Here is a 14,226-nt window from a genome sequence, read left to right as displayed (position 1 = left end):
GGTCTAATGAAAAGTTTTCTAGGCCGGAAGGCATCTTTATTCAAGGAGTTGTACAGGACTTTAAGAGTGATCATGTGGCCTCTTCTACTTGCCAAGGAGAGCACTGTACATTGTTTGGTGGCTGTGCTTTCTTCATTTGAATGGAACTGAGATGCAGCATGGAACTTAATATCAGTTATATGCAAAAGAGTTGTCTAAATCAGACAATCCCTATGACAGATCTATCTATCTATCTATCTATTTATGTATCTATCTCATATCTATCTATCTATCTATCTATCTATCTATCTATCTAATGTGTACACACTTATTGACAATAAAAAATAACGCACCTGATAGAAACATAGGATTGCTGTAATATTTGGCATGCACTTATATCTCAGGCAGAAATGAATGTAAATGGTTACAGTGTGGTGTGACCAGACACTGAGTCTTGCCACAAGAGGGCATAAAAGTTCTTCATTACACTGTTCATAAAGGCTGCTTTTGAATGGAGATATTGCTGAGTGCTAGACATACCTCTGTGATGCACTTGAAGACAATTTGCCCAGCTGACAAACCTTAAGAGTGGGTACATCAATGGACTGAGAGAAACAGGATGGTTGTTTCAGCAAATTGCCCACCAGCTAGGCCATTCTGATCTATCTGTTAGGAGCCATTGATGATGTTAGACAACACACAGGACTAGTTCACAACAGAGTTAGGGTGCATTCAGACTACGTAACGCCGGGCGTGTATGAGAGCCGTACACGCCGGCATTACGGCAGACTGCCGAACACTTCCCATTCACTTCAATGGGAGCGCTCGTAAACGCCGCTGTTACGAGCGCTCCCATTGAAGTGAATGGGAAGTGTTCGGCAGTCTGCCGTAATGCCGGCGTGTACGGCTCTCATACACGCCCAGCGTTACGTAGTCTGAATGCACCCTTAACGCGAGGGCATTCTGGCACGTATACACGTGTCAGAATGTGAGCACTCAAAACAGGTCCCATTCATTTCAGTGTCGGCTTACGGCCGCTACACATTGAAATCAATCGGAGGCTCTTAGCCTTCACACGGAGTTAACGCTCCGCGCATTTTGCCACAAATTACATGTGTAAAAATACACGTGTAAAATGTGGTAAGCCATTGAGTTCAATGGCTTTTTTTTTTTTGCCTATAACGCGCGTAATTTTGTGCGCACAAAATTACACGCGTTATACGACTGTAAGCCGACACATTGAATTGAATGGGATCTGTTTTGAGCGCTCACACTCTGACATGTGTATATGTGCCTTTCAACTGACATTTTTCAGCAGAATAATGCTTGCCCACAAGCAGCAATGGTTTCCTAGTATTGGATCAACACTGCAACACTTCCTTTTCCCTCCAAGTTGCCAGATTTAAAGGGGTTATCCCATCACAAGGATCCTATCTATACTGCTAGTTTATGTGGATTTAAGACTTTTCCTAAATGCATTGCTTTATCAAAACTGCTGTTTGGCCGCTATCTTAATTTATTCACTTCATTGTTTACACTCCGTTTCTATGGCGCTTGGGATTATCTGCTCATTTGTCAAGTGATGTAGCTGCCTGCTCTCAGGGGGGAGGGAGGGAGGGGCTGGGAGCAGCTCTGAGCTGTTTGTGTCTGATAAGTAGCAGAACTTCTCAGATAAGGAAGGTGAGAGCTCTGGGATTTCTGAGCTCTTATCAGTCGGTTTAATTGAATTTGGCTGATAAGGGCTGAGATAGGGAGTCCGATACCTCTGTATGTAATGCAACCTGACTCAAATCCAGCTCTGCTACATCAGCTTCACACTGTGGTAATTCATTTACAACCAATCCTGTGCAAGTGAAACCCCGCCCACCTATGTGCCGAGAAAAGCAGGAAGTGAAGAGAGCACAACAGCCTGCAGGTTAGTGAACAAGCGTCATGGGAATACCCCTTTAATACCAATTGAGCATTTATGGAACCAGCCGGGACATTAGCTTTTGTAACCTTTGAGTGTGCAGAATCTACAATACCAGCTGTAACACCTGTGAGAAAATGTTCGAAAGGATATTATGAGGATATCATATGGAAACTGTATACTTTTATGCCAAAGCAATCAAATGGTCATGATTCTTATTGTTCCCGGCTCCCCAATTTCATTAGTATTCACTTCACTGTCATAGATGTGAGTGCCAATAAAGTGAATATTAGCGAAGCCTCGCCGGCTGCATGTCTTTGTACTTGAATTACTTCATTTCCACCCGTATATCCCTCTGACAGAGAAATGTTGACATAACTGGAGTCATTCAAGCAATCAAAAGCAAGCCGAGGTGCCATTCTCCACTTCCACTGACATTGTCACTTATGGTATCAGTCTACTGTCTGTGCCAAACTCACCTGTACCCCCTGTCTCACATGTTACCGTATGCCAGCTGTTAACAGGGGCCAATGACGACCATTATACTGGGGGCCAATGAGGACTATTATACTATGTGGGGACCAGTGTGAATCATTATATTGTATGGGGTCACTGACAACCATTATACTAGGGGGCCACCGAGGATAGTAAGTCTGTGTAGGGTCCAAAGAGAACCAAGATATTGGCTGAACCTATACATACAGTATTTCAGCTTTTGAGGGTGTGATGAACAGAGCTGTCCAACAAGGAAATTACCATTCGATACATTGTCAAAACAACCACTGAGAACTAGAATAGATTATAGCTAGCACCACCCTATGGGATCCCTTGTCACCACAGCTGGATAACTGGAGTAGTGGACCTGTACAAATGAAATTTACAAACAAGAACAACAACACAAATGACCTAAGCCACAAAAGGATGTATCCCCCATATTACACTTTTATAGATGTTAGCTTTATAGCAAGTTTAGTCACTTAGTAAATAATATTGGATTTCTCAGCATGCCCTGGTTTTTTGGTGCTGTGTCCTCCTCATTGAATACCAAGCACAGTACCCTACACAGGGTAGGGAGTTTGCTTGATATTGCATTTCAACCACTTTTGCTTGAATGGGGCTGAGTAGCTGGTGTGGCTTAGCTTGGCTCAGATTTACTACAGTGGATATGACTAGACACTGGTGTAAACATGGCACATCTTTGGCACAATGTGGCGTCTCTAGTACAATTTTTTAACATGCTCAACATGTGGGTGTGGATTGTCAGGGTGTGGCTTGAATGCAGCAACAATGCATCAAAATATTCTGAACACAAAATAAAACAGTGAAAGTGTGGTATAAATGCAGACTAGAAAGTCTGACGATACACCAAATATATCATCCAGCATCAGTCACTGTGATAAATCCAGCATATTATCAGACTGCCTAAATTTCCACTACCTAATAGTAAATCTGCGCCACTGCCTTTTGTCTTTCCCTCTGGTATAGTACAGAAGAGATGGAGGAAAACTAATGTCAGTATGGATTCCATAGATGAAGATGGGATCTGTCTGATATTCAGGACTTCAGATCTTGTGTTACACTTGGCAGCTATCCAGGATCTGGATCACAGAACTTTATTAGCATTTTTTTTTTGCTATCCAACTCCAGAACAGGCTGGGGCACATGCCTGATGCAAATGTGAATTTTCAAGCCCAGGCAAACCTTCCCCAAACATCAGATCATAGTAAGTGCATTTCAGGGCACCACGTCCTTAAATACGAGTCCCATGACACCATTATCCATTCTATTCTATATGCTATTGATAAAAGCGATGTAAGATTTTTAACAAATAAAAGCAGATAAAAGATTTCTGTTCTTATCCAAGCGGTCATGAGACACATTGTTATAAAAGGCTAGATGCCTGGCTATAATAACATCGATTCTGGCATTTTGACAATAAATTACTGGAGCCGCCCTTTGTTTCTTGCTTATCCTCTTGATTGGTTCCTATCTTCCTGTTTCTGTAGAAATATTGGTAAACGCCTCGAAAAATCACAAGATCTTGACGATTTTGCTGCCTGAAAGGTATGTGTATTCATTGACATATTTATAAGATATTGTGATTTGAGAAACTACATATATAACTTAGGCATTGTAATATCTCTTGGTATTTGTAATAATACAGATACATTGTTACTTTGTATACTAGAATGTTGCGTCACGTACTGTATTACTCATTTATAGAACAAGCAGCAATTTTATATTCCATACTTACAAATGTAACAGAGTTAACCCGAACTTCTGCAATTGGTTACATTGTTGTAGCATGACAGAAGACAACAAGAAACGGTGAACAGTCATTGGAAAGACATTTTTCAATCACTTCTCAAAGTTTTTTGTGATAAGATATCACGCGGCAACAATTTAACCAGTTACAGAGGTTCGGGCCAACTCTGCTTCGTCTGTACGTTGCTTATTTAAAAAAATCAAAAATCTCGATATACGGTAGTCACAAGTGTGATCAGTGTTTTTAAAACACGTTTTAAAAAGCAAATAGCGAAGAATTCCATACATCAGGGGTCTTTCTTAAAGGGGTTGTCTGGGAAAAAAATAATATTTCTACACTAAGCTAAACACCCTCACCCTGCCTACTTTCTAATTTACAAAAAATCTATATTTACCTACTATAGATTGCCGAGCGGTCATGTGACTGGCACACTTTCAGATTTGCTGGTGATGTTCCCTTTCCGTAAGCGGAATGTCATCAATACTAATACTTCCCCCGCCATCATACTTACCTGTCTTCCTGTCTAGTACTTCTGGACATGGAAGATCATTGGGCATGCTACCTAGGAAAACAGGGAGGGAGTGTGAGGGAGTGAGAGAGGGAGGGGAAAGGAATTAGAGGACGAGGTAATGTGAGTCAGCTGTGAGATTAGCACAATGCATCAGGGTAGTTGTAGGAAAAGAGACCTTTTTTGAAAAAAAAATTTTTCCCCCAGAAAACCCCTTGAACTTTTCTGGGGTGTACAAAGCAAAGGACTTTACCTCTTTTAAGACATCCATGTGCCCTGGGGTCACATAGACTGGGCTCACATATGGCTGGCACCTTCCCTCTGACATACCAGTAGTAAAATGCAGGGTCAGCTCCCATTATATTCTGATCCCATTGAATCAGTTGCATCAGTTTAGATGTACCATGCAGAAAATCCTTCATGCAATTTATTTTCTGTAGGCAATGTCAAGCTATACATGCCAGGCCAGTGCACAAGGGGGACAGAAATGTCATCAAATATGATTGACTCAGGCATAAAACAGCTGGTCATACACAAATAATATATGCAAATGCAGCCTAATATGGTATTTTTAGGGGGGTTGTCTCCTGAATGCAGAGTACCAATATGCAGTCACTAACATGCAAACTACAGTATATAGATATAATGACAAAACAATGGCTGGCACAATTGGTTCAAAGAATTTTTTTTCTGTCTCTCCAGGAACAGCCATCATGCACTGTCCAACTCCAGGTAATGACCTTACCACATCGTATATCTCAACAGAATTGGTCTGCTTCATCTTTCAGGACCTACATTTGTCTTCTCTGTAGGACCTGTTAATATCTCATGCATTTTAAAGATTTCATACGTTCTACTTGTTGCATATTATACTCCCTTTGTACGATATAAACCTTGGTTGCCCTATTGACAATTACTGCACTCCATTGGTCTCTGTTTAGATGTGTCCTTCATTTTTCACTTAATATCTGCAATTTACCCTCCAAAGGTTACAAAAGTTGAAATATCTCCTTTACTGTAGAAGACACAATTTTGTTGTCTATTCTTTGTTGTTTTTAGTATCTCAACCATGTTATTATCATTGAACTTTTACTTGTGTATACAGGAAATCCTAGTGACCCACATAAACCACCTCACGCACAACCAGGTCCTCACCATCCAGGAGGTCATCCACCGGCACACGGAGACCATGGACATGACGGTCCAGCCAAAGGTCATGGTCCTCATGACCTGAATGTACAGCATAAAGACCGATTTAGTCACCCCCCACCACCACCTGGAGCATATTGAAGATCTTCAATATTAAGATCCCACTAGAGCTCAACAAATATCTCTATAAGAGTCATATCCAAGATGTCACCATTTCTTTTCTCACCATCTGTTATGAAAATCTGTATGAATGCATTGCAAATGTTTCTAATATGTTTCAGCTTGGGCACTGGATGACCACCAATGGAGCCACGTATCTACAAAGTGCCAATTCATCTGGGAAATACCCCTACTTTATAAATAAAAAAATCTTATTTGCATAACGTATGTTTTTTTGGTTCTCTTTTTAAATAAAATCGGTATTTCTCTGACACCTCTTATCTCATCTCATGACAAATATCAGCGGGGAGTAATTGTAGATGCCTAGTAGGTCATAGGGTAACTCACACGACGCAGAACTATAATTAGCATCTTCATGAGGCTAGGGAATCAGAGGTGTTTATATGGTAGTACTGTACTCTGCAGACCTCTAGGGACTATGCCATGTTCAATGTATTTCTTTAGACCATGAATCTCCCACCATGATCTAACATGGTTGCGATATACCTAAGTTGTTTCAAAACCCCCTTAATAGATGTACCATTGGGGTTAAATGCTAATTTGTTTTCTGAAAAAACTGATTTGCCTCATCCAGCCATGTATTCATTGTACGTGATATCCCATGACACAATGACAATGATGCTTGTGCCACCATTTGTGTCAAAATCGTGATCTTACTTATGGGGCTTTATAGACTTCTATTAATGATATATTATGGCTTTGAGCTTGTACAGCTCAGACATATGGTAGTGTACCTGAAGCCCAGAGTGACTTCACTTTCCTAGTATTTCTATTAATTCTTAAGTTGGGTACAGTACATGAAAAATAATAGGAAATAGTTAGCTTAGAGCACTGGTGAGGTTGCAGTGGTCCCGGCTGTAACTGGGCTCGAAAGCCAGCGGCCCCACAGGTCCCACTAGGTCTGGATAAACTTACTTGATCTAATTTCTGATTTCCTTTGATGCTGACAATTTGTATTAAGAAAAATATCACCCTTGGCCTCTGGTGAGCTGGAGAGAGAAGATTTGTGATGCACAACCTTCCAGTGTCAGAAGGGAGACAATAAACCCTTTATTGGTACATAATAGCAGTTGGTGAGTAGGATATACAGTACAGACCAAAAGTTTGGACACACCTTCTCATTCAAAGAGTTTTCTGTATTTTCATGCCTATGAAAATTGTAGATTCCCACTGAAGGCATCAAAACTATGAATTATCACATGTGGAATTATATACTAAACAAAAAAGTGTGAAACAACTGAAACTATGTCTTATATTCTAGGTTCTTCAAAGTAGCCACCTTTTGCTTTGATTCCTGCTTTGCACACTCTTGGCATCCTCTTCATGAGCTTCAAGAGGTAGTCACCGGAAATGGTTTTCACATTCAAAGGTGTGCCCTGTCAGGTTTAATAATTTGAATTCCTTGCCTTATAAATGGAGTTGGGACCATCAGTTGTGTTGTGCAGAAGTCAGGTGGATACACAGCTGATAGTCCTACTGAATAGACTGTTAGAATTTGCATTATGGCAAGAAAAAAGCAGCTAAGTAAAGAAAAATGAGTGGCCATCATTACTTTAAGAAATGAAGGATAGTCAGTCTGAAAAATTGGGAAAACTTTGAAAGTGTTCTCAAGTGCAGTTGCAAAAACCATCAAGCGCTACAAAGAAACTGGCTCACATGAGGACCGCCCCAGGAAAGGAAGACCAAGAGTTACCTCTGCTGCAGAGGATAAGTTCATCCGAGTCACCAGCCTCAGAAATCGCAGGTTAACAACAGCTCAGATTAGAGAGCAGGTCAATGCCACACAGAGTTCTAGCAGCAGACACATCTCTACAACAACTGGTAAGAGGAGACTTTGTGCAGCAGTAGGCCTTCATGGTAAAATAGCTGCTAGAAAACCACTGCTAAGGACAGGCAACAAGCAGAAGAGACTTGTTTGGGCTAAAGAGCACAAGGAATGGACATTAGACCAGTGGAAATCTGTGCATTGGTCTGATGAGACCAAATTTGAGATCTTTAGTTCCAACCACCGTGTCTTTGTGTGACACAGAAAAGGTGAATGGATGGACTCTACATGCCTGGTTCCCACCGTTAAGCATGGAGGAGGAGGTGTGATGTTGTGGGGGTGCTTTGCTGGTGATGCTACCACAGCATCTTGCAGAGACATGCTATTCCATCCGGTTTGCGTTTAGTTGGACCATCATTTATTTTTCAACAGGACAATGACCCCAAACACCTCCCAGCTGTGTAAGGGCTATTTGACCAAGAAGGAGAGTGATGGGGTGCTACGCCAGATGACCTAGCCTCCACAGTCACCAGACCTGAACCCAATCGAGATGGTTTGGGGCGAGCTAGACTGAAGAGTGAAGGCAAAAGGGCCAACATGTGCTAAGCATCTCTGGGAACTCCTTCAAGACTGTTAGAAGACCATTTCAGGTGACTACCTCTTAAAGCTCATCAAGAGAATGCCAAGAGTGTGAATCTACAATTTTCATAGTCATGAAAATACAGAAAGCTCTTTGACTGAGAAGGTGTGTCCAAACTTTTGGTCTGTACTGTAGCCAAAGAGGGAATCTGTGGGGGAGGCAGTGGCACAAAAGGGAGCAGGATTACCATGTGAGGGGCACCGAAAGGGGATGGAAGTGATGGGAAAACATTCAACAAATGTTAATGATGGTCTGGACTGGCTAGAGGCAGATGTGGGAAATATAAATGCTTAAAGGGAATCTGTCAGGGTGATTTGGGACACTAAACCACTTACAAGCCCTTATGGATCAGGAATTTCCTCAGAAATCACATCATACCCGAGTGCCAGATTCTATCTACTGTATATTACAATTGCTGACGGAGTAAGTTCCTTTCTGGGCACTGTGTCTTTAAAAACAAATGTGGCGACACCATTATCCATTTTCTTATTTGTGGTATTGCTAAGAGAGCTGTAGCATATTTCACACACACACACACAAAAAACAGATACAAGTTTTATATTCTTATCCAAGTGGTCATGCGACATATTTTTCTAAAAGGTTAGATGACTGGCTACGATAACATTGTTTCTGGCATTTTGACAATAAATTACTGAGCTGCCCTTTATTTCTTGTTCATCCTCGTGATTGGTTTCTGTCTTCTTGTTTCTGTATAAATATTGGTAGACGCCTTGAAGAATCACAAGATCTTGACTATTTTGCTCTGTGAAAGGTAAGTGTATCCATTGACTTATTTACATAATAGTAAGATTTGATCATTTAGACATTGTAATATCTCTCTGTATATCCTTATAAGTTACGTCACATTATACAACTGTTGATGATTTGGCACCTTATTGTCAGTGATATGAGATTTAGAGACGCCAAAGGTCTTACGATAAGATTATATTCTTATGATTCATTGTAAGACACAGCTCAGAACATATTGGGGGAGATTTGTGAAATGTCTGAAACAAGCATTGTCTTTGCTGTTCATAGCAAGAACAATCACAGGACATCCTATCTTATACCTTATTTATGTCTTACAGTTGCCTTGACAAAGGATAACAAAGATGTGATTGTATGCTATGGCAAAAAATACAGCTTTTCTTTTAGACGCTTTCATAAATCTTTCATAAAACGTGACTGAGCTAGCCTTTTTAACGGAAGATAACGCTGTGTATGTAGGGGGTTGTCTTCCTACTGCAAAGTCTTTCATTATTCAAGCTCTCCAGTATATCTGGTCCTGAATATACTGAAAGTCCCCAATATGCAAACTACAGTATAAGGATGTAATGACAAAACAATGGCCAGGACAATTGGTTTACAGAATTTTTTTCTATCTCTCCAGGAACAGCCATCATGCATCACCCAACTCCAGGTAATGACCTCACCACATTGTGCACCCCAGCAGAATTAGTCTGCTTCATTGTTCAGGACCTAAATGTGTCTACTCTGTAGGATCTGTTCATATCTCACGCAGTTCCAAGACTTCATAAATTATACTTTTTGCCAGATGAAAAAAGTCCTCCATGTTGAAGTTTTTGGTTGTGATTTTGGAAGTGGAGGCTCCTGGCCGAATCTCTAACTCAGATATGGACTTGTCTATGTTGCATATACCTGGTAGAGTTATGTAGAACATGCCATAAAAGATGCACATCCCTATGTAAGTGAGTTACAGATCAGCAAAGTTAACCTAGACACCAGTCAAATTAACTATATCACTCAGAAATTTAACTTGACTTTTCCAAAGGCTTTTCAACCCACGATGTTCTCTCATAGACGTCAGCTTCCTATATCCAGGTGGCTAACGTAAACCAAATCCCTGAATGTGCTGTTAACAATTTAGGTGTGTAGCTCAGGCAAGATGTAAATCATGTAAATAAAATATATATGCAGTAAGAGATTTAAAAAACAGGTTACAAAAGTTGAAATCTCTCCTTTACTGTAGCAGGCAGTATTTTGTTGTCTACTCTTTGTGGTTTTTAGTTTTTCAGCCATGTTTATACGTAATTTAACTTTTACTTGTGTATACAGGACAACATAATGAGCCACATAAACCACCTCATGGACAACCAGGTCCTCACCATCCAGGAGGTCACCCACCTGAACACGGAGACCATGGACATGGATGTCCACCCAAAGGTCATGGGCCTCATGACCAGCATGGACACCAACAAAGCCAACATGGTCACCCCCCACCACCAAAGCATTGAAGATCATCAATAATTATATATAATGTTCTGATCTCACTAGAGATCAACAAATATCTCTATAAGTCATAACCAAGATGTCACCATTTCTTTTCTCACCATCTATTATGAAAATCTTTACAGATGCATTGTAAATCTTACTAACATGCTTCACCTTTACCACTAAGATGACCACCAATGGAGTCATGTATCTACAAATCTCTAAAATACATCTAGTTCATAAATAAAAAATCTTATACGCATAACGTATGTTTTTTTTTTTTTATAAAGTCATTATTTAAGATATCCCTTATCAAATCCCGTGACACCATTAAAATGATGTTTGTGCCACCATTTGTGACCAGGCCGTGTTCTTTCTAGGATCTTACATATGGGGCCCCATAGACTTTTATTTGTTCCTATATTATGGCTTGGAGCATGTACAGAGCAGAAATATGGTAGTGTGCCTGACTTCACTTTCCTAAAAACTCTATTAATTCTTAGGTTGGGTACAGTACATGAAAACGAGTAGAACATTGTTTGTTTGGATCAGTGGTGAAACTGTAGAGGTTGCAATTGTCACAGCTACAACTGGGTTCAGAAGCCTGGGCCCCACTGGTCACCCTCAACACACTAGGTCTGGATAAACTTCTTTGATCCAATTTCTGATTTCTTTTGATGCTTACAGTTTGTGTCCCCTGGTGAGCTGGAGTGAGAAGATTTATGCTATACTTAATACATATATTGTTACATAATAGCAGTTAGTCAGTAGGATATAGTCAAGGAGGGAATCTGTGGGGTTGGCTGTGGCCAAAGGGAGCAGGATTACTATGTGCAGGGCACCGAAAGGGGATGTAAGTGATAGAAAGACATGTCAACAAATGTTAAATAATGGTCTGGGCCCTGATAGAGGAGGAAAGCTCTGTTATAAAGCCGTATGTGCCCACAATAAGAATAGTTCTTATTGTTCTTCACTGAAGCCATAGGAGTCCACCTCAGCTTCACTGCATATGCCCCCTACCTCCAGCACTTGTGCAGTGAAACCAGGGTGCACGTCCTCGGCTTCACATAAGAACTGCACAGGCGCTGGGAGCACCAGAGATGAGTCTGTTGATACTCATGGGTCCCATCTCTAGGTAAATATAAAGGTTTGGCAGGGCCATTTGGGACAGTAAAAATATTTCTAAACATACTTCTGTCTATGGTAAGAACTGTGGCAGTCCATGAATCCAACAAACAAATTCCATCCACTTGCAACACATCCTAGGTGGATAACTGTGTTATCAGACAGTCCACCCACCAATAATGCATCGACATCAGGGAAACATCTTGTTTCTGTTGTTTTTTGTGGACCTATGAAAGAGTAGGAAGCCATATGTACGTGAAATGTGGACATGTGAATAAGGCCTTAGTTATTTTAAAAAATGCACAAAAATGCACTAGTTCAGCTGACATTCACATATTAGTCCCAAATGAATGGGTCTAATCAACCAGATTCAGAACTGTGGAATCTGTGGTAAGAACGAGCAGGACGCCATTTTTCCAGATTCCTGCTACAGTCTCTGCCTCCCATTGAAAACATTACAAAGTAGATTCTGGGATGGAATTGGCCCCTAAATTGTGGCACATTCCTATGTGTGAATTTATCCTAAACGGTCTATTATGAGAGAATCCCTTTAATTTCACCTTCCACACAGTTGGCTTGCTAGTAAACACTATTACTTTGTGGCACTGGAGTCTTGGGTGTGGATCTCACCCGAGATAACATTAGAGTGAAGTCTTTATATTCTTTTTGAACTTGGGTGTGGATTGCATTGGCATTTGAGTTTTTATATTACCCTTTTGACTCAGTGTGAAAATCTAAATAAGTTACTATAAGCTATCTCTAGGTATATAGATTTCTATAATAAAACTATATAAATATAAACCGCAACAATTAAATAAAAATATTTTTTAGGCCTGGTCCACATCTGTGTCGGTAATCCGTTCGGGGGAATCGACGTGTGGACAGACAAGTAGTTCATGATCGACTTTCCTGTCCACATGACACATGTGGAGATCATTATAGTCTATGGGGTCCATGTGCTTTCACTGCACACCGCTTGCTAATGCGTTCTGTAGTCTGTTCGGGGATCCCCATGCGGACAACGTTTCCATAGGTATAATTGACATGCTGCGATTTCCAAAACTGTCCACTATGCGTATATATCCGCAGAGTGTGGATGGGATTCAGTAGACTGTAAAACACTGTGGTGACCTCAGTCTTAGACACTTTTTTAGGAAAGTTTTGAAAAAAGTCAAGGGGAATTGCTTATAACTTATAAGGTGTATCACATTTACTAAAAATTGTTTACCTATGTAAGATTTTCGGTCAGCAAGGAGTGGGACAGTTTTGAAACACTTAATAGATGTGTAGGAGTATTGGCAGCAGTGGCGTAACTACCACCATAGCAGCGGTAGCAGCTGCCACAGGGCCCGGGACATTAGGGGCCCGGTGACAGCTGCTACCGCTGCTATCATTATGCTCGGAGGTCTTTTCGGACCCCCGAGTATAATGATCGGGGCCCCCTGTTGGTGGAATACTTTCCACCAACAGGGGGCCCCGAAGCTGCAGCAACGGCTGAGACACAGGAGCTGCAGGTCTGACTCCTCTCAGCGCTGCAGGACGCTCCCCCTCTCCCCCCTCCCTTTCTCTGCTGTCCTCTGCCCACCAATGAGAGGAGGAGGCGGGGCTTATCCCTGCCGTCCAGCACAGAAGAGAAGAGGAAGAAGCTGCTCCAGGAAAATGAAACTGAAGCTACACAGGTACGTACTGGGGTTACTGTACTTATTACTATCAGGCATTTGGGGGGATTACTTGTGTTTTAGTAACTCCATGTGCCTCATAGTAATAGCAGTTAACCCCATCATCTCCCTCACATTAACCCCTGTTTGCCTCACCATAAGAGTTACTGATATGTGAGACATATGGGGGTAATAATAATGAAGATACTTTATTATTACCTCCATGTCTCTCACATATCAGTAACTCTTATGGTGAGGCACACAGGGGTTAATGTCAGGGAGATGATGGGGTTAACTGCTATTAATATGAGGCACATGGAGTTACTAAATTGTAACGCACAGGACCAGATTTTTTTTTATCCACAATTTGTCCTGGTATAGCGGTCAGCGGTGACAGTATTTAGTCCTGTAGGGGCCACTAAGGGACATAATACTGTCTGCAGGGGCCACTAAGGGACATAATACTGTGTGCAGGGGCCACTAAGGGACATAATAGAGCGCGCAGGAATGCGTAGGAGGGACTCAGTCGAGATCTTCGGTGTCGGGGGGCCCCATGTCAAAAGTTCGCCACGGGGCCCCGCCATTCCTAGTTACGCCACTGATTGGCAGATACTGTTATTACACCTCATGTTGCTTGTGTAAGATCACGTTGTACCTGGTGATCTCTTCCGTCATTCTGCTGCCATATAAACCTTTGTTTATAGCCCCATCATACAGGTTTCTCAGTGGCAGGGCTTGGACAATAATAAGGTTTACAGTAGGTGAAATGTAAATGATATAACCAGTATGACTCCATTCCCCGATGCCATAAATTG

The 14,226-nt window shown here is 41.3% G+C and overlaps 1 long non-coding RNA gene across 1 annotated transcript; it reads left to right on the top strand.

Moving 5' to 3' along the window:
- Positions 1–3,890: 3,890 nt before the first annotated feature.
- LOC142217023 (uncharacterized) lies at positions 3,891–6,194 on the top strand. Its single transcript, XR_012717373.1, has 3 exons — positions 3,891–3,952; positions 5,365–5,394; positions 5,768–6,194. It is a non-coding gene; the product is annotated as an uncharacterized LOC142217023 (long non-coding RNA).
- Positions 6,195–14,226: the final 8,032 nt, after the last annotated feature.

The sequence above is a fragment of the Leptodactylus fuscus genome, chromosome 8 (genome assembly GCF_031893055.1).
Source record: "Leptodactylus fuscus isolate aLepFus1 chromosome 8, aLepFus1.hap2, whole genome shotgun sequence".
NCBI classification, from domain to species: Eukaryota; Metazoa; Chordata; class Amphibia; order Anura; family Leptodactylidae; genus Leptodactylus; species Leptodactylus fuscus.
The sequence above is the reverse complement of the archived record's forward strand: the minus strand, read 5'-3'. Positions and strand labels throughout refer to the sequence as shown.